Genomic DNA, 22,407 nt, shown 5'->3' with positions numbered 1-22,407 from the left:
GAATGCAAAAAGGAAAGAAATTAACATATAAGTAGATGGCTTAATCCTGAAGTTACTTATTACAGTCGTTATATATTTATTAACTGACAGGTAAAGATCTCCAGTTGTGATTAACGTAAATCAAATATGAATGACACATGAGACGTGCCTGTCCAGTAATGGATTCATCTGCATCAACAAACCTAAATGTGGGGAAAAATTTCCACAGATATAGTTGCACTCACACTCACCATAGTGCGACACCATAAAGCAAATTTTTGTTAAGATTTCCAAACAACGAGGGAAAAGTTTTATTGGGATAATAGGAAATAGATTTTTTTTGCCAGTGGAATATTTTTGTATACATTAATAAATCACTCACTAGTTCCTAAAGCCATCACGTGCATTCGTTCCAGGAGGGAGCATAAATGCTGAAATGGTTATTTTCTTTATTTCAGGGGCATCAGGGCTTATAGGGGGAAAACCAGCTCAACTGAATACTTATTAGCAGGTCACGTTCGTTTATCATTTGAACAGTTAATTCTCTTCTTCCGCATTCACACACATTCCTACTTTACGTGACAATACAAATAAAACAGACATTTATTCAAACACAGAACTCTAAAAGACTAATTAACATAGACTTGCTGTAAAGATCATAAAATGTAGTTAAAAACTCGTTTGTTCTACAAAATCAGATAATATGTACAGAAATGGAGCATAGACAGTATCATCAGGGAACATCTTGAAATGAAATCTTACAAAATTAGGAAAATATAAGTTTAACAAGTAATCTAAATAGTGTTTCAGTGAGTACAGTGTACTTAGTCATCTGTTTTATGTGCACGCAAAAAATAACAGTAAACGCACGTAAATTAAATCAGAATGGTAAACACTTTCATGAAGTTACCAATTTAACTCATTTGACTCACTGAACTCACCGTAAACGATGTCTGTCCTCTCCACAAGGAGGTCAAGAATCACATGAGATACACACCATAGTTACAAAAATTTGCATCTGATGATGACTGGCTCTCCGTTTGTTGTTAACATGGTCTTGCCTTTGTGGTGGGGAGTTATTTTAAACCATGTGTGTGGGTTCCTGTGCCTCTGCACTGAGGTAATAATTCAATTCTTGTAACAAACTCCGAAATGCTCTCACATTATGCATTCTCCTTCCTGCTGTTGTAATTTCGCGTTGCAATCGACATGGTAATTACATAGGGAAAATTCGTACAAACTCTGTTGAATAATAAGACACGTCCAAGTATTGATTGCGGTGGACCATGTCCTTACAGTTTTGAATAGGATTCAGATACGTGGAGTTGGTATACATTCCCATCGTAAGTATTCCTAATATCACATGATATTGGTTTGCTTTGGACTAAAATAATCCAGAAATAAACACCCGAATGCCCTTATTTGCACAGATTCAGGCAAAAAAACTGATCTTTAAATCATTTGACCAAGACATTGGCAATGCATCTTGGAACTGATCGATCCAGATGTTCAGGCACAGACTGTTTGATTGTTCAGGGAAGAGCGAGTAGCTTTGGACTGACACAACATAACTATGGATCTTAACTTCATGCTGATGTAATATGCACCTGTATTAGCAGGCAGCTACAACATTGTGCTGCTAATGTCGCAAAATCTGCCAGTCAGATCATTTAATTCTTCCTCATTTCTGCCTCATTCATACTCGACTCTAATTCCTTAGCATTATCGTCACATCATCTGAAAAATTACTACGCATCTCATCTCATTGAAACTGCAGGGACGCTTTCCAATTCATTTGTTTAATGTTTGCCTCATCTTCTTTGAATTGAAGCATTTCTCTTAGTCCTTAGTGAACTGCTCGATTAGATTCCGTATAACTGCTATTGTTAACGTTCCAACCTGCTCTGCTACTTATGAATCTTTCACCATGTATTGCCTCCACTTCTTCTAATAAATACATTCGCTGGTCACTGATTTCTCCATAGTTGATGATATTGACTAGTTCTGCAAATTCGTCCTGGCACGTACTAACTGATTCAAAATTTCTTTACAAATCTACCACTTTACTCTCTTATTTTTTCTGCACTCCCTCTGCTCTCTTTGACAAACGATTCTTACTTTTTATTAAATTCTTGTGCCTGCTCCTCAATTTTCTTTGTTGAGATATCATGGATGTGTTTGCTTTGATCATCAAATTTCCTTATATATTCTCATAAGCTGTTTTTCACTCATCCTGCTTTCTTCACCATTCCCATTGCATAGTTTTTTGTAATTGATCAACATTCTTATTGTCCATAAGCTCTAAAAATACTTTCAGGGCAGACAAATTAAATTCAGATGCTTCAGTGGAAGTCAGTTCACGACCCATGAGGCAGTGCACGGTTTCTTTGTGCGTAATAGTAGCAGGTTCTTATGTTTCGGTGGCGGTCTCGCCTTGTTTCACATTAACTACCAAACTGGGCCCTGACCTTCCCTCAATGCTTCGTGTTTTTAACACACCAACCTTCTCTGTCTGAGTTCCATAATTTGTCTTCCTGTAACATGCCACCGTCTAAATCTGCGCTCTCCAACTTACAAGTATCCTATTCCACTACACTCATTCTAGCTAAACTCTCTACTCTTGCTCATGTCAAGTTAGACATTGCCTAGGAAGTTTACCAGTTATTTGAACAGCATACGAACAGCAAAAACTAAAATTTGCAAGACAGCACTTATTCCGTTACCTCACATGTAAGAACAATTCAGTAATCTCTAAAACCTCTGAAACAATTAACAATTAACATCAAGATGCAACAATAGAAACCCCATTGAAACAGAAGAATGCTGCAAGAGAAGTGAATAGACTAGTTAGATGCACTAGCAAATCAACTTACATTTTTCCCAAAGCTCTTCTGTTTATCAGTTATAAATTAGTTTCATCACATCGAATCGTAATCAGTGACACGAAGTGCTCAACCAGGACTGAAAATTACGGCCAACCAATCTGCAGGATTCTGATTCATATACTTTTGAGTTCTAACTGCGGATCCAAATTTCCAAAGAAACTAAAATCCTGTGCGCCAATTGTCATGTCCTTATATGAGTGGTCAACTAAGCTTTAACGTAGCTCTGTGGATGTCACAATAATCCATATCAGTAGGAGTCTCTGATAGCAAATCCCACCCCTGCCCTCAAATCCGCTAATAAAAGTATGGCGCAAAACATAACAGAACAGGAGTACCCGTGGCATACAATAGAAACAGGTGTTCATCTCACAAAAGATATTACACAGCGGGATCATCAACTACGAAATGAAACACTGGTCCACATTAACTATTGTAAAGTTTCCTACTAACATAATCATCAACAAGAAACAACCACAGGATCTGTTCGAGCTTGAAAAACGCAGAGGACACGAAAACTGACCATAATAAACATGGAATAGTTGTAATCTAACACTTAAATCACCTGACAGTGTCTGGATAGTATAGACCTACGCTACACAACCGGGATATTACTAATGAGTTATGGAAAAACAAATCCATGGTGGAAGCAAAGTGATGACCTGATTGTGGCAGAAAAATAAATAAGTACTATATACAGACAACGTTACTGTTTGGGTCATGAAGGAGTGTTCAGTCACTCAGAAAACGCCTAAGATTCGCAGAACCTACTTAATCGTAATACTGCACTTATAAATACTTTGTAAGTCTCATACACTGCTCGCATAAGGTGCAGTTTCTCACCATATTCTGCATTATGTAGTGTGAAGTGTTGTGAGCGCCATTATCTGCTGCCACCAGCAACATATCAGCTGTCAACTGTGGGATCATCGCTCTTCAGAATCCCTAGTCCAAGTAAAATCTTCAGAATCTGCAGCCGAAGTGTTCTGTACTGAATCCACAGACAAAGTGTCCTCTATTGAAACAGACTCTCTCTCCCCAGTAGCAGTCCACACAAATCCCAAGTGCCAATGAAAACACTCTGCATACAGCTACCCAATGACTATGTTGTTAAGTAGATAAGTAACTCTCTCTACCCAGCACTAACAAAACGTCTAACAACACAGTTTACAGTCGTTACACAATTCTGTGTTGCACTCCCACTACTCGGTTAAGTTTTTCAGCCGCGCGGGATTAGCGGAGCGGTCTGAGGCACTGCAGTCATGGACTGTGCGGCTGGTCTCGGCGGAGGTTCGAGTCCTCCCTCGGGACGTCTCCTTCTCCGCTATTTTGTTGAGATGAACCTATGAGGAACTCTCTTAAGACTTTGTACACTATTGAGTGTTCACCCACTGTAAATCTGGGCCAGAAAATCGGTTAAGTGCTTTACAAAAACAGAAATGATTTCCTGAATACAATGCAGCTGTGTCGCTTCTCTAGGAACACAGTGGTAAGTATCTGTAACTGACTTTCACCTCCACAACATTCCAGGAAGGTAACCCATTGGCGAAAAACAAAGTTATTACGAAATATGTTTTTACCGGATGACACAGGTTGTAAAAACAAAGGCTCTCTACTAGCGCGGGTGCTCGTCATGGTACATTATACCATTTCTTTGAATGGAGACCTAGATCCCATATTGCGCAGGGCACATTATGCAGAAACATGCTGGGTTCAGATCCCAAGGCACCCAGGTCAAACAATGCTTCGGCTGTGGCATTGTACCTGCCACAAGCGGAGGCTTTTCCCCATCTCCTTTCCAAGAAGAAACTCCCAGTGACGGTCTACCAGAGAAGAGAATGTTAAAGAAGATGGGTTGGTTCTGGCAGTCACTGAAGTTACTTATTACAAGTGTTAGTTATTTATTGGCAGGTATGGAAATCCGATTGTGATGAATGTAAATCAAATATGGACGAAGCATGAGATGTGCCGCTCCACGAACAGAATGACACGTACCACAATGTCAGCATGAGTCGCTTCTGCCATGCCAAGGCAAATAACATCAGTGTTCGTCGTGCTGACAAATAGTAGTACTCCAGACATCGCTATACTGTCTCTGTGGGTTTTTCGCTTGCCGAAGATAATGTCATCTCCTAACGCAAGGTACGTGACGTGAGTGTAAGATTCTGCAAGCCCAAGTCAACTTCACGTATGTCCGCTCGGGTCATTCAGAGCGTACGGTACTGTAAGGACTTGGAACTGTAAAAAGGCAGACGCGACCGTCCGCAAGGCGCAGCAGGGCCACTGTTTCCTTTGCCAGCCGAGAGGGCGTGTCGGCCGAGCACGAGCCTCAATAGATGATGGCATCCTTTGATCCTCAAGGGTTGGCGGACACTGTTAGTATGAGAGTCAAGATGACAGCAGGAGAGCAGTCAGGTAAATGCATGCTCTGGCCATGTGGAAAATGGGCGTCCGGCCGGAAACATACAGAGGGAAACTGCCATGGCTGAATTGAGTAACCAGGATAAATATCTAATAAGAGTAAATATAATAAAAAAATGAACCCAACTAATAACAGGAAAGATATCAACGTAATTACAAAGACAAAAACAAGACCGCAGTCGTTTTTAAGTTATTTAATCTTACATGCTGCATGTAAAAAAATAATCTTTGAAAATTAATATCTCGATAACGATTTAAGCGATTTTCACAAATGAAATGTCGACAGATAGGTCTCTTTTAGCACTATCAGACTATTATAGTAAATGTTTTATAAACATTGATTTCTTTAAATTATATGCCTGAATGTACATTTCACGGGTAAGAAACTTATATTTACGTAATTAATAACTGAAACGTTGACAGTGGTGGGCAGCAATACGACCCAAACAAAGACAGGGATGTTGTGAATGCACTTTGTTTTAATTTTTTTGTATTTATCAGCCACAAGACAGCGTTTACAATGACAATAGCTTCATAGGAAATCAAGAACAGCACTAGAAAACTGAGGAAATTTAAGTGCAAACTGATGTATGAGTCATGTATACAACATTTAATTTATAGTTTTTAAGTAAGCTGCGGAAGGGTGTGCATTTGACTCACGTCAAAGTGAGGGCTTGGGTATGTAGCAGCCATGTTGCGTAGCATTCAGTCAGCAGTCGACACTTGGTTCGGATTCGAGAAGTTGCTGGGACTGAGGGCCTGGACAGGTAGTGTTTATGAGCAGCAGTAAGTCGCGTCTCGAGTGCACAAAATTTTTCTGTGTTGAATCGCGTACTTTTAATATTCACATGTGCCGGTAGCGAAAACGCTGGAATATTTATAGCTTAGGGTCTATGAATATTTGGTGTTAGGCGAACTAGTCCGAACTTTAAAACTTTACCGTCGCTATTTTTGCAAGTGATCTGCTTTCAGAAGTGCACAATCATGGAACTCTGAAGTTGTGCTAAACGAACTATAATTTATTTTGCCAGATTTTTCGAGTAGTTTACATGTTTGAGGACGTGGGATACTGCACCAGTGTCGTTTAAGCGCTCGCTCAAACATTCATTACTTCAATAAAAACAATTATTAACATGCAATAAGTTTTTCTGTGAATTACATAAACTCAGTTATGTTAAAGTTAAAACACTGTGAGTAGTCAACAATATTTTTATCGCTAATTACTGCCTCCATTTATTTAAATTTTGTGATTATTTTACTAAGCTCAGTGCGGCAAATGCGTTGGTTGACCTATAGACTTTAAATTAGGCATACCTTAGAAGTCCAACCATGCATTCGGAGAGACAAATCTTAGAAATTCAACCATGCACTAGGAGGTCCTATGAACACTGACGTTGAGATATTACGCGTGCAGATATCAGGAGCTAAAGGTTTACTGAGCGATTATCTTGTAGGATCAACTAGTTTTAAAGCAATATCTCAGCAAAAAAAAAAAAAAAAAAAAAATCACCCGTCACATTTCATACGTTGGACCCATCTGGGATCGACAAATGTGCAACACAGTCACATTTTTTATCCGTACACGTGACGCAGGGAACGACGAAGTGCACAAAGGAATAGAGTATGAGCCTCCTAAATGCATCCATTCTATATTCGTAAGACAATCGTGGGATCCCAACCAACACATTCAACGACATCGCGGAGCTATAAATCGCAGATTCGATAGGATACAGTTCTGCCGTTGTCGAACCCCGACACATGCAGGTATAAGTTTCTCCTCTTTACGTGAGGCATAACACAATCTTCTCAGAAACAACCAAAATTTAAATGCGATTTGTGAAGGAAAATCACGCCGTGTAATCTTTACTTGTAAGTATGTCGAATGTAGATGGCGTTACCACCATCTGCTTTGTGTGGTTCAGTTGAAATATTTATCACTTGCACATCCACGTGTGTAGTACACGTCATGCTAATTTGATATTTGTTGTATGTTGCCTTTATTGTACTGAACTGTAATGGCCAACAGTGTAGAGTAACCTATCCGGATTAAGGAAGCTGTGTATTCTTATAACTCGTCGTCTCATTGATGAAGTGTTTACGATTATCGAGTAAGTGATTTAAGATTAATAAACCTTTGAAAGATTAGCAGCATTATCGTTTAATGAATGTCAGTGTTTTGTAAAGCAAGCTGTTACAGGAAACAGAAAAGAGCAGTAATTTATTATTGAAAGTCATGGGGAAATATGCCGAAGTTACTGGAAAGTAGGAGTTGTGAGAAGGCACTGGGGAAATTGGCTTAAATGGTTCAAATGGCTCTGAGCACTATGGGACTTAACTGCTGTGGTCATCAGTCCCCTAGAACTTAGAACTACTTGAACCTAACTAACCTAAGGACATCACACACATCCATGCCTGAGGCAGGATTCGAACCTGCGACCGTAGCGGTCGCGAGGTTCCAGACTGTTGCGCCTAGAACCACTCGGACACTCCGGCCGGCGGGGAAATTGGAAACAGGGAAATGTGTAAGGGGACACTTCACTAAAGTGTTACATCTGATCATGTGAATTTGAAGGTAGATGAATATACCATTAAAATTCAATACACAGAAAACGCAAAAAAGAAAACCTGTTTTGGAACAGACGAAAATATTAATTGTATTAATTTCACATGTGGCAGCAGATATCTGTCTCCTGACGGTAATGCTAAAGAGAGGTTGTACGACAAAATGAGCTCATTAATAGTCTGATGCGACCCGGACAGGAGGATGAGTATTTCGAGGTCCAGGTGGACGATAACGTTCAGAGAGAGAATTTATATTTTTATTGTAGACATAAACTAGCTATCGAATGAAGGAAAAAAATTGTGTAATAATTCGAATGGAATGGACATTTGTGTTGATTGTGAAAGTGTCTAAGGACAGATACCATGAAGAACGAAGTTGTTTGTTCGACTTTCTGTATGGTTTCTTTAAGTTCATAAAACGTCTGAGTCGACATTGCCACGCAGAAAAATGAATTATGTCTAATGATTGTGAGTAGACTGTATGCAGATTCTAGGTCGCGGAAATGTGGGGAATTTCGGTTATCAAATTGTAAACGACTATGTCAGTGTTTTCACGTATTTTCTTAATTTTTGCTTATGTATATGTATTTTCACAGGTTAATTGACATCTAATTTTATAGCTGTTGTAGACGCATTTGTATAGACTTTTGTTGAGTTACTAGGGTATTCAGTCATTGGATTACTGTGCAGGTATAGCTACATCTTGTTTCATACTGGTATGAACACAGTCGATAATGCCCATGTTAGAGAAATACTGATAAGAGTTAATATTCTTTTATGATTATATTCTGATCACTTTGAGGAAAACAAAATGTGAAATAATTAATTAAAGCTAACACTGAAAGAAAAATACAGCATTTTATTTATGGATCACTGAACAAATGGCTCAGTCACTTTCCTTGATGTAGTTTGGCGTCTGTGTAATGTGTTGAGCTCAAACCGTCTGAAGCGATAGATAGAGAGACCCTTAGGGTTACCTCAGAATACGATTCCAGGAAGGCCCTCATGTACTGTTGTAGTGAACAGACAGACTACACGGTCTAAACAGTAAAAGGACAACAGAGACGGTAGAACGTACATGACAAATTGACAGTTGAACTGGCCACAGAGTTTTTCAGGTATTGGTTAACTACACACTAGACAAAACCACACAGGAATAACAGAGAGTGTGGCACGATTTGTTGCTAGCGTGAAGTAAGGAACTATAGGGTTCACTGTTCAGCATGTGATGTATACTTTAATGATTGTGTCAGAATAAATTCTAAATAAAATAAAACTCTACACTGTTGGCCATTACAATTCAGTACGATAAAGGCAACATACAACAAATATCAAATTAGCATGACGTGTACTACACACGTGGATGTGCAAGTGATAAGTATTTCAAGTCAACCACACAAAGCAGATGGTGGTAACGCCATATACATGTGACATACTTACAAGTAAAGATTACACGGCGTGATTTTCCCTCACAAATCGCATTTAAAGTTTGGTGGTTTCTGGGAAGATCGTGTTATGCCTCTCGTAAAGAGGAGAAAAAAGTCCGCAACAGATACTGCAGTGTACTGTTTGCTTTGCTGGTGTCCGTAACTCTGTTTGCTTTGCTCGTGCAAATTCTACATTCAGCTGCTAAAATTTGCACAGTTTGTAACTATAATTAACATTAATTAACTTCACAATGTGTAGCCAAAAAATCTGATGGAAACACAAACTGTTTAATGGCGTAGAATTAATGAATCTACCAATATGTGTACACAATTTCACTTAGTGTGGATCATACTGACCCATCGTTACACAAAGGGCACCCAGTCTGCGCCCTAACTAAATCCAGCACCATTTACAAAGATGAGGCTAACAACAGCATTGCATAATCGGTCTATCTAATTGTCCACTATAAATTTGTAATTTTCCCCGAATCAGTTATTCTACTTCATGGAGCACTTTCAAAATTTATTTATTCTTTATTTAACCTTCTTGGTTCTCTGTGATAAGCATTAGGGGTCGTTAAAGTAATGGGTCATGCACTGAAGGAAACCCGGCACTATCACAAAATATAAGTCCCAAACAAAGGCAGATATATTTAATCTGCAAATCCTTCAACGAAAATGGTAACGCAGTCCATCATGTAAAAATGTTGTTTATCATTGCAGGCGATAGTTGAATACCTGTTAAAAATTTCTAGCGGTTAAATGAAGATCTATAAAGACTTCGTATATAGAATAGTTAGAGCAACTGCTGTTACTGTTGACTAATTTGTCGAACGCCACAACCTTAGTAGAAGTGGTAATGGAACGTATTTGCGTTTTTGAAGCCATTAACGATTTGTCATAGAAACCCAACCTAGATTGGATTCAAATGATCTCGTAATATCTTCATACCATTCGGTTTTGGGAGGCCTGTTCTGAAGGAGTTAATTAATATTTTCTCGTGTATGCGACAGATTCCTGCCTCTTAGTTATCAAACAGTCTTTCTTGGATTTGTTTACTTCTTATCCCAGGGCCAACCAAATGGTTTTCGAGCACTCTTGTGAAAAAACTGAACTACGAGGGACAGCAGCGATTCTTCTGTGATTCATAGTTATCGTGATGAAGCACGACTTAACCATATTGAAGAAAGCAAGGAGACGATGTTGAAGATCTTGTGAAATCCAAAATAGTCTTTGATCAGAAATTTTTACTTTATTTAATAATTGGATCTTCATCAGATTCACCTGTCTCCTTAAATCAGTAAACAAATCATATAAAATTTTAAGCCACGTCGGTCACCTTCTCAAGATACGAAAACATGATAAAACTGTGATAAACACACATAAATCCTAACATAGGGTCACCGTCAGCGTCAGTTACCGTTACGACCCTTGTAGACTTTTCAGACCACACGTGTATCACAAACATTTCCCACGAATAGTAACTGAGAATACAAGTTTCCACTGCTCATACACACCAGGATATCAATCTATTTACTCTTAAATCAGCAACATGTAATACTGACTTCAAGAATGGTGTCAAAAATTTCTGCAGCGTATTCCACTGAATTTCCGTTGTTTTATTTATTTTTTATTCTGTTTGCCACAGATAAAACATAATTAAATGTGTGCAGTTCATTTCAGTTTCTCCCGTTCTCAGTAGCGGCGGGCAGGAATTTCAATCTAACATGCTGTCGGAACCGCTACTCGACCTGCTTCTTTTCTCAGTCGCATTACCTAACAGGCGATAAGTTAGCGTAGAACGAACAAGTTCTTTTATTTGTGCCATCGATGGTGCGTCATCTATTTTTGATAATTAATCGTCATTGCTCGTGACATAACAGCCCGTGACATCGCGGATTAATAATACGGAACTGGCATCCTTCTCCCTGTGGTCGACAACAGCTTACGCAACTGGGTGCTTATCTGCGAGGACTTGTCCATTACAAACTCTGAGAATAGCTTTGCTGAAGTATAAACCGTGCAAAATCCGCTCTTCTTGGCCCCACAGCAGCAGTCGAATATTATACTTACCCCGCAGATGATGAAGATTACATAGTTCTCTTTATTAGCAGTGCATACAAGAAATTTTAAATAACAAAGTCTCAGAATTTATCGACCTCCGGGAAAGCTGTCGCGCTCAAATTATACTCAGTACCAAGAGCTGGATGAAACCCAGAGTAGAAAGCTCTCAAAATTTTGACGAGACATGGGAAGTATATTAAAAAGCTAAGTTAGACGTAATTGGGAAAATAATGTTAATTGGAATGGAGAAAAATATAATGTCTACCGAAATCGAAATTGAGTCAGACGGTGGAGTTGTCTGAACTGATTAAAACTGATAATGATGTCATCATAGCAACGATGATTCCTAAAGTTAATAAAACTATCAAGAAGGCTAGCAGAGTTTTTGTGATGGAAAGAGCAGATAAGCAGTTGTTAACATTCTCTAAGACAATGAATGGATATCATTTAGTTCCAATATGATGAAGGTAGAAGAATTATGAGCAAATTTTAAACTGATTGTAAACCGCACTATGGAGAAGCATGTGCCTAGTAAGTGCATTAAGGACAGAAAAAAATCCATCGTGGTTCAGTAACAAAGTTTGGAAAAAATGAAGTGAGCTCATGGCATTGTTAGCCGGGAGGCCCCATCCGGTGTAGTTCGGCCACCGAGTGCAGGTTTTATTTCAGCTGACGCCACATTGGGCGACTTACGTACCGGTGATGAGGATGAAATGATGATGAGGACAACACAACACACAGTCAATGAGCGGCGAAAATCCCCAATCCGGCCGGGGATCGAACCCGGCCCACTGCATCGGAGGCAATCATGTAACCACCCAGCTGAGCTGGCGGACACAAAATTTGGAAAAGGCTAAGGTAACAGATTGTTGCACGCACTGTTCAAAAAAGAATTTATAAATTTAGTCAGGCAAATGCTAGAAGAAATTACTGTGTTTATAAAAAGATCGATGGCCTAAGCATACGACTTTAACCAGCATAGATTAGCGAAGGATACTGCCGAGAACACGAGAAAATTTTCTCGTTTCATGTAAAATCGCTAAGCGAGTCGAAGGCTTCTATTCAGGTATCCACCGAGAAAGTTTGATGTGCAAACAGACGACAGCAAAAGATATACTGAAGTTTTTGATTTCACGTTCAAAAAGTCATGAACACAGGGATATCGTACAGGTCTAGCATCCTTTGACTATCTCACGTATGGAGGAAGTAGTAACAAGCATACCTAGTGAGGAAAAGCAGCTGGAAGAATTGAACACAAATAGGTCGCTATGTCCGGATGAAATCCTAATTCGGCATTGGCCCATCTCACGCCCAAGGGAAAGTCCTAAGTGACTGGAAACAAGCCACTAATACACCCGTGCGTAAGAGGGTAAAATTACAGACCAATATCCTTAATGTCGGCTCGCTGCAGAATTCTTGAGCATATTCAGAGTTCGAATACAATAAATTACTTAGAGACAGAAAAGATTCTGTCCAAAAATCATCAACGATTTAGAAAGCATCGCTCGTGTGGAACTCAGCTTGCCCTTTTCTTGCGCGATAGCCTGTGAAACATGGATGAAAGGCAATAGGACAATTCCACATTCCTAGATATCCGGAAAGTGTTTCGGAAAGTGTTTGACACAGTGCCCCAGTGCAAATTGTTGTCGAAGGTCTGAGTACACGCAATAAGGTCTCAAGTACGGGAGTGACTCGAAAAATTCTTCAGTTACGTTGTCGTATTGTCAGGAGTGCCCCAGCGAAGTGTGATAGGACAGTTCTTGTAACCCACATATATAAACGATCTGACAGCTAGGAGGGTGAGTAACAAACAGTCTGTGTCTGTTTGCTCATACCGTAGCGTACGGAAAATTGTCGTCGTAGAGTGACTGTAAAAGGATACGGGTTGACTGAGAACTTCTATTTGGTGTAATGAATGACAGCTTATTCTAAATGTGGAAAAATGTAAGTTATTGCAGGTAACTAGGGAAAACTGTCTGGTAATGTTGGAATACAGTATTAGTGGTATGCTGCTTGACACAGTCATGTCGATTAAATATCTGGGCTTAACGTTGCAAAGCGATATGAAATGGTACGAGCACCTAGTCAGTAGTAGGAAAGCCGAAATGTCGATTTCCGTTTATCGGGAAAATTCTGGGAAAGAGTAGTTCATCTGCAACGCAGAACGCGTAAAGAACATTTGTGAGATCCTTTTTTCAGTACTCTTAGAGTGTTTAGGACACTCACCAGATCGAATTGTTATGTCTACCACTTTGCTTCTGACGTTTTTTTTTCTCGACGTCCGAGGCTCTATTGTGAAAATATTACAAAATATTTAAGACTCAAAGTACAGGTCATCGCTGGCGCTATATCTTTCGGGTCGCATACGAGTCCCGCGATGGAAGAACTTTGGGGGAGATCCATGAATCCACACAATTTTTCACTTGTTCATAGGACCGGAAGTGTTGGTCAGCGAGGCCGCGTGGTATTGATAGAAACAGGTGGTAGAGGAAGTAATACCTGCTATATACGGTTGGTGAGGTACGACTTCCCACTTCAACGTTTCCGAGAATGTTATGATGGATTTTTGCGACAAGGGGTCGAGAACAGTTTTGCTGAAAAATCACCATTTCATGTCTATCGCTGGATTGTGGCCGTTTGTTTTTCAATCCTTGGCTCAAACATTTCGTTTGCTTTCGATAATGATCTCCTGTGACTGTTTCCGCCTGTTTCAGTAGTCTCGAAAACTCTGTTTCTTCCACCTCCATGCCGGTCTTCGACGCCGAAATCAGTTCTTGACGCGTTGAAACCATGCTATGTACGTTCTTTCACTAACAGGTGCCTCACCATTAGTCTTACGCATCATTTTATGAGTCTCATGTCCGCCCCAGTAGCTGAGTGGTCAGCGTGACGGATTGCCGTCCTCTGGGCCCGGGTTCGATTCCCGGCTGGGTCGGAGATTTTCTCCGCTCAGGGACTGGGTGTTGTGTTGTGTTCATCATCATTTCATCCTCATCCGGCGTGCAGGTCGCCCAATGTGGCGCCGAATGTAATAAGACCTGCGATATGGCGGCCGGACCTGCCCCGCGAGGGGCCTCCCGGCCAATGACGCCAAACGCTCATTTCCATTTCCATGAGTCTCATCCGCAGATTTCTTCATTTTAAACCAGAAAATTAAAATTTAGCGCAAACGACGAGAACTGGACTCATAAGCTGAAATATTCAATCGAGAATAGCTTTATGGTGCAGTTACAAATCCGTTATTATTTTGATGCTTTTTTCTGCAAATGCCTGAGATTATTGTATGAAATGTATGACCTACCAACTGCACCACCACTTGCGTTGCCAACATTTTACAACTAATAGATCGAAGAAATTTAGAGGCGTACTGCTATATTTGTTACTGGTAGGTTAGATCAAAACGCATATATTGTGGAAATTCTCAGTGATCAAAAATGAGAATCTTTGGAGGGAGACAACGTTCTTATCACGAAGCAGTACTGGAAAAGTTTAGAGAATCGGCATTTGCGGCTGATTGCAGAATGCTTATAATGTCCCCAATGTACGTCTCTCACAAGAAACGTGAATAGAAGGTAAGAAAAATTAGAACTCGTACGAAAGCAAATACGAGTAAACAATCGTTTTCCCTTCGCTCCATTGCGAGTTAAACTGGAAAGAGAATGATTAGCAATGGTACTTCTCTATGATGGCTTGCGGAGTATCTATGTAGATGTAACAGATGAAAGTGGAAGGACTAATTTTTCAAGTCTCGTCGACGACAAAGTAATTTGAAATGGAACAAAATTGCAGATGGAGAATCACTGACGATATAAAACATATCGTCCAGGTACTCACCTAGAGTTATTTATGAAAACAGAAATATAGGGGGCCACACACGAATTTGAACTACTCTCCTCCTGAACCATGACGCTATCTCACTTCGTATCCTTGAAAAGAAGATAATATTTTGGAACATGACACAGAAGTAATTCCCAGAATAAAACCCTCTACGTGCATCCCAGAATTTGCTGAACTAATCCTTGCAAACATGTTAAAACTGTATGCTATAACGTGATTCGCACGCGGATCATTGTCTCGCGTATGGGTCACATCGTGGAGCTTTGCCTACAAACATCAATGATCAGAGTTGCAATCCCAATGAGACACACACCGTGAAATTGTGAAGAATATTGATTTCCGTGAAGACAGTGAATTAATACTGACAGTTTTGTACAAAAGGCCTAGCATCCGCGCATCTGTCAAGACGATTTTAGTTGAATCATATCTGTAGGATATTTCTGCCCACTTTACCTATAGAAACACGAGATATTAATCTGGACAACGGAAGTATCATTTAGATGAATGTATTTACGTGGAGTCACAAAGACGAAGACTTCTTAAATTGATAACTTATGACCCACAGCAGTCCTTAGTGGCAAAACAATAGAAATCATTAAATCAAATTTTAAAGAGCAAAAATTGGCAAGAAATCACCGAATGTATACGAGCTTCATTCCACGAAATTTTTGCATCATGTGCGGACACATCAGAAATATAATGAAGGGAGCAAGTTTCATGATTTCTGTTTCTGGATCTATCCTGTCAGCAAAATTACATCGCAATTGTAGATAAATAAAGTAAATCAGTTTGTTGCTGTAACTATGGCCTTGTACCACTGGCATTACTCAAAAACTTTAACGTAATCTCAAATATTTATTATTTACTTCCTTCTCAGTGCTACACATCACCATATAAGTGTATCTGTTTACATTTCTGCTTTCACTGTTATATCAAAAGCACTTCATTTCTTGTCCCATTCCAAATTTCCTACAGTTACGTACCATACACGCTGTAAATTGCATTCGTTGATACTTTGAAACACAGCAATTAAATATAGAACTAATGTGATACACCGGTAACTTTGAAGCACGGAAGGAGAAGCTTTGTTAATTTTCCTGTTGTTCCCATATAAGCTAACACACATTTTCCGGTCTCGGTTGAAGTATGGTTTACAACTGCCGCGCCAGTGCCTATAATTTTCGCATTAAATTAATGTAAATAAATCGCAGTTACTGTACGTTCCGGTATGTCCGGAGAACCTCCATAGTGACCAGACTACGAATTTCTGATCTGTGGCTCACTCTCAACAAATACCTAATTTGTAGGCCAGCACAATAAATTAGGCGTGGACGATGTTTTTATACACTTCATGTATATTCAACAAGCGACAAACATTCAACATCTACTGTGGAACTGAAAGGCAATAACGAATATTACTTATTCGTGGAACTACCACTTTTGATGGTGCAATAATTGAAGGTACAAGTCAGTTACTAAAAGCAGCAATTGTAATGGGTATACCCATGAAGAAAAGTAATTACAGATGTTTGAAATGTAATGATTACGTTAAGGGTTAGATAACTTTTAAAGAGCATTCTTGTAATATTTTATTTCATACACAATTTGTCAGTGTTCGTTATTCAGAATGGAGAATAATAGGAAGTGTAAAACATTTTGCTCAGTTAGGGAGTCTTCATTTCCCTGCCATGTACAGTACATCACAGTCTTGCACTCATTACCACACATTTTAGTTAGGGCTGTATAAATCGGTCCTTTGTGCAAAGCAGTACACAGTTATGTTTACTTCAAGTATATTGCATTACTCTGGGATTAGCTAACACGATGTTATCACATACTTGTGGCCAGTTACGGAACCACGTACGTCATAGTTCACGTAGCGTACTGCAGAGATTTGAGAGAATAAAGTAATGGGATTTCACCATCTGCCCTATGTAAACATAAACAAGCTGCTGTCTTCAGCATGGAAATAGACGTAAGAAACATTGTGAATCGCCCGACATCGCTTCAGGGAGCCTCACAAGCGCTCTGTACGAATGACACGATCTAAAACGCTCTCAGGTTATTGATCAGAATACATCGTGTCTGAAAGTTCATGCAGAATACACGAAATAACATAGTCAAAACTTGAAAACAAAAACAAAAATTGTAGACACGAAAATCTTCCATAAACTATGTGTGAGTTTGGTTGCCACTCAAAATCAGCGACCTCTTTGGTATCCTGTTGAAACTACTGTGGTATAGGGCGTTTACAACAGTTGGAAGAGCTGTTGTGTGAACCAAGAGGTCATCATTTTTGAAAAAATAAGACTGTCGGCACCACTGGCTGCAGGAAGCCCGCAAGATCACAATAGCAGATACTAGCAGTGTGATCCTCCATCAGCTCAACGGGGGAACATTTCCGCCACTTAAACGTGCCGTGCTGCAGCTACCAGGACCCCTCATTCCTCTTTCATAACTTTATTTCGTTTAGTGTCTGTGTGTTCATCTATCCAAAGATGGTTGCGGAATCTCGGTTGTTCAGTAGGATATCAAATCAAACACATTTAAGCAGTCTTAATTTCCAGATGGTTATTTTACTGGGCTACCAGTGTCGGCGATATATTACGCCATCTTCAGGCCCTCTGACGACGTGTAGGAAGATCTCCATCCCTGGTCTAATCAAAATAGGGCCCAGCCGAGAATGACTGGTATCCGTAGATTTTTGTGACACCAACACTATTCTTCACGAACTGTAGCTGTCCAATCGCCTTTTCCTTTATACGACTAGAAACTTTACTGGGAGAAATTTGCAAAATGTGATTAAAACTGTAGTAATTATGCCATTACTTGGAACAGTCTATCCACGTGGATTTTCGTACTATTATTACGAGAAATATGTCGCCAGGTTGGCCATTGTTCTTGTGTGGTACTCATTGAGCCACAGAGTTACATGCGCTGAGATTCACTAATCGCCCAAAACAAACGTCTTTTCTAGGTCAGCCTCGAAGTCCATAATTTCCCAGGCTTGTTACGACGCTCATCATGTTGTTGTTGTTGTTGTTGTTGTTGTGGTCTTCAGTCCAGAGACTAATCTGATGCAGCTCTCCATGCTACTCTATCCCTTGCAAGCTTCTACATCTTCCAGTACCTACTGCAACTTACATCCTTCTGAATCTGTTTAGTGTATTCATCTCTTGGTCTCCCTCTACGATTTTTACCCTCCACGCTGCCCTACATTACTAAATTGGTGATCCCTTGATGCCTCAGAATATGCCCTATCAACCGATCCCTTCTTCTAGTCAAGTTGTGCCACAAATTTCTCTTCTCTCCAATTATATTCAGTACCTCCTCATTAGTTATGTGATCTACCCATCTAATCTTCGGCATTCTTCTGTGGCACCACATTTAGAAAGCTTCTGTTCTCTTCTCGTCTAACTAACGCTCATTATATCTTTGATATTCACCGGGGAGTATACGATACAGTGTCAGGAACGTCAGATACCTAGACATGGATGTACGTGGTTAAAAACGCGTTCGACCCATCCTAGAATAAGTCTCAAGTTTGTGGGTTCTGTATAAAGTAGGACTAACGTGTCTTAAGAAGGGCAAGACGAATGGTTGTGCGACCAGTGGGACAGCGTCACGGAGATACTGAAAAATCTGAACTGGTGGACTGTTGAAGAAAGATTCAAACTATCCTGTAAAAGCCTATTTACAAAGCTCCAAAAAGCAGTTTCAAGGGAGTAATAGAGCCAAATACTACAACCCCTTACGTATCGCTCCAGTTGTCACCACCTCTACGATCGCGCTGTCAACTGGACGTTAAACCGTAAGTTTCCTTCCGTTCTTCTTCCGGAGGGATCACGACGATCAATAAAATTTATCTCACTGTTGATACGTGCCGGGCAGTGTGGCCGTGCGGTTCTAGGCGCTACAGTCCGGAACCGCGCGACCGCTACGGCCGCAAGTTCGAATCCTGTCTCGGGAATGGATATGTGTGATGTCCTTAGGTTAGTTAGGTTTAAGTAGTTCTAAGTTCTAGGCGGCTGATGACCTCGGAAGGCAAGTCCCATAGTGCTCTGAGCCATTCGAAACGTTTGTTGATAAGCTGAGCGTTTCCGGCCGAAGTGGCCGTGCGGTTAAAGGCGCTGCAGTCTGGAACCGCAAGACCGCTACGGTCGCAGGTTCGAATCCTGCCTCGGGCATGGATGTTTGTGATGTCCTTAGGTTAGTTAGGTTTAACTAGTTCTAAGTTCTAGGGGACTAATGACCTCAGCAGTTGAGTCCCATAGTGCTCAGAGCCATTTAAGCTGAGCGTTGAATTTACTGCACCTCTTTGCATTCGATTTAAGCGAGGTGTGCTAGATACTTCTTCGTCCAGTATGTAGTCTTGATTTTCTTGTAGCTGATGAAGTTCAATACTGGACTCTGGCAGAGGGAGTTTTTCTCTTGTATTTACAAGCGTTTATGTTCATTGTTTTCGTGCATAATTGTACTGCAGTTCATTAACGCCGATTTCACAGTATACGGAACTTATGCTGTGACCCAACGATTAAGATTAATGAAACAGCTGACACTACGTAAACAAGCTATATCGTGACGTCAACACTAAGCGCAAACGAAAAAACAAAGAAAAATAGCAGCATCGCTTTGGAATCAATTTCACAAAACACTGCCAAAGCGAACACTTTGTATCTCGTTAATAATGAAACTCAGTTAAAAATTTGCAGGATTTTTTGCGTAGTCTTTGATAATTAAAGTGACCCAGAGTCCTTCGGCAGTTGTGCGAGAATATCAGCATGTGAACTTTCGCCTGCACGCGGCTGGTGTGATAACACTCTTTCGCGTGCTGTTTTTATTCACGGTCCTTGGGTCACGTGCGGATAAACCATGCAAAAAAACAACGGCAAATGTACACACGAGGAAGAAATATTAATTGACTATTATGTAACGCTGTAGCAGTTACGAACAGATGGAGAGCTGAGTAAACAAGATGATCATCTCTCACTTCCACATCTATGCACCCATGTACATCAGAACTATTAAACAGATAACTACTCAGTTTATTGTAATTAATTATAAAATATGTTACAATGGGTATAGCTCTGCATACTACAAGAATTTATTTAACAACATGTTACATACGACTCGGGTAGTTTCAGTATTCTGAGATGTGTTTTCCCTTACAGTACAACGATCTTGCGAAAAGAACGACTTATTCGCTGACTGTTACTTGAATAGTGATCATAAGAAACTCAGATAGTCTTCTTCTGAAAGAAATAGGGTCACTGTTTTATGATTACCGAGTCCCGGTATACTTCGCTAATAGCAGCACTTCAGTTTGTTCAGTTAAAATCGTTCGAATAACATGTCTTCACAGATGTGCGTATGAACTGAGGCTTTTTATTTGTATTTTGTTTTTTGTTGAAGACTATAGACGAAAGGGATGTCAATGATGTTTCGACAGAGTTCTCCAGAGCACTTTCTATACTACAGTAAATAGAACTATCTCTCCAGAAATCTCTCTTAGTAACGCCTTGGATTATATGCAGATTACTGAGCGGAAACTGATATGAAGGAGAGTAGTGTCTACCTGGAAAATCATACAGTGTAGTGACTGACAGGAAACTTGCAGCACACGAGTTCGCTACAGAAATGGACAAACAAGTGCACTGTTCATGTTTTTCTGAGTCAAGACTGAGCTTAATTAATGAAACATGGTCGTCGATTCGAATCAATTAAAATACAGCGTTTACCCTAGTGCTGCTTTCTCTGGGTATGGTTTTCTGATAGTTTCAGTCCTTCATTTAGAAACTCTATGGGTTTCTCGTACGTCAGGCAGCAGTCTATTGTAATATCGTCCTCAGTTAAGCTCTACGTCCTGTTACTAATCGAAACCGAGTTCTAGACAAGAATTATCTACGGAAGAAAAGAACTCGCTCATCTGCATTGGTTTATTTCCTAGTTCCTTGACGGTAGTCGTTGCTCTCGGTTTCCTTGTAGCCGTTTCCAAGAGAAAGTGCATTGCAACAAATCGTTCAGTAAAGCTTCTTAAAACGGAGTCTTAATTCCGGAAGATAGAAAAAACATGTTGCATCCTGACATGAAAACCAACCAAAAAGCAAGCTGAAAATTGTCACTTTAACAAGAAGTTCTCCATTTATCTATAGAGAATAAGATTTTTTAGGTACAGAGGGCAAATGTAATAATACTAGTTAATAGCTTACATAATAGAACATAGCTTTACGTCAGTGCTACTGACGGCAGCAACATTTGTGTCTTACACATTATGTAGTATCTGGTATCATATAATGATGAAAAGGGAAGTCGTGGTATGTGAACAACTTGGAAACTGCATTGAGATCGATATAATATTGGATAAGTTACCTATTAACCGCAAACTAGAAATAACAAGGTAGTATTTGCCACTTTAACAAAATGGTTCAAATGGCTCTGAGCACTATGGGACTCAACTGCTGAGGTCATTAGTCCCCTACAACTTAGAACTAGTTAAACCTAACTAACCTAAGGACATCACAAACATCCATGCCCGAGGCAGGATTCGAACCTGCGACCGTAGCGGTCTTGCGGTTCCAGACTGCAGCGCCTTTAACCGCACGGCCACTTCGGCCGGCGCCACTTTAACATTTAGTTTTCCTTTCATGCCATATGCATGGAATCACGTGGGTTGGAACTTAAATAGTGGCAACGCTGCTGTGGAGACACTGTGCAATGGAATCTACTACTGTCGCTGATAGTACACGTTGTTGACATACCTACCGTACCTCCGAGCAAATGGACTCGCCCGTCCCACGTCACGGGCGTGCGCACAATGGAGGGAAACACAGTCGCCGCGCGGGATTAGCCGAGCGGTCTTGAGCGCTGCAGTCATTGATTGTGCGGCTGGTCCCGGCGGAGGTTCTAGTCCTCCCTCGGGCATGGGTGTCTGTGTTCGTCCTTAGGATAATTTAGGTTAAGTAGTGTGTAAGCTTAGGGACTGATGACCTTAGCAGTTAAGTCCCATAAGATTCACACACATTTGAACATTTTTTTGAAACACAGTCACTTGTGAGCGAGCGGCCTAACATAACGGTGTCACTATGTTATCCTAAAGCATTACGTTCCTCCACGGCAGACCGTCAATGCACAGTATTACTGTTCGTTTTTGGAACATCACCTGCGACGAGCTTGGCGAAAGAAGCGGCGACACTTTCTGCGTACACCACACATCATTTTTCACGACAATGCGAGGG

This window comes from Schistocerca piceifrons, chromosome X (assembly GCF_021461385.2).
Source record: "Schistocerca piceifrons isolate TAMUIC-IGC-003096 chromosome X, iqSchPice1.1, whole genome shotgun sequence".
NCBI classification, from domain to species: Eukaryota; Metazoa; Arthropoda; class Insecta; order Orthoptera; family Acrididae; genus Schistocerca; species Schistocerca piceifrons.
The sequence above is the reverse complement of the archived record's forward strand: the minus strand, read 5'-3'. Positions refer to the sequence as shown.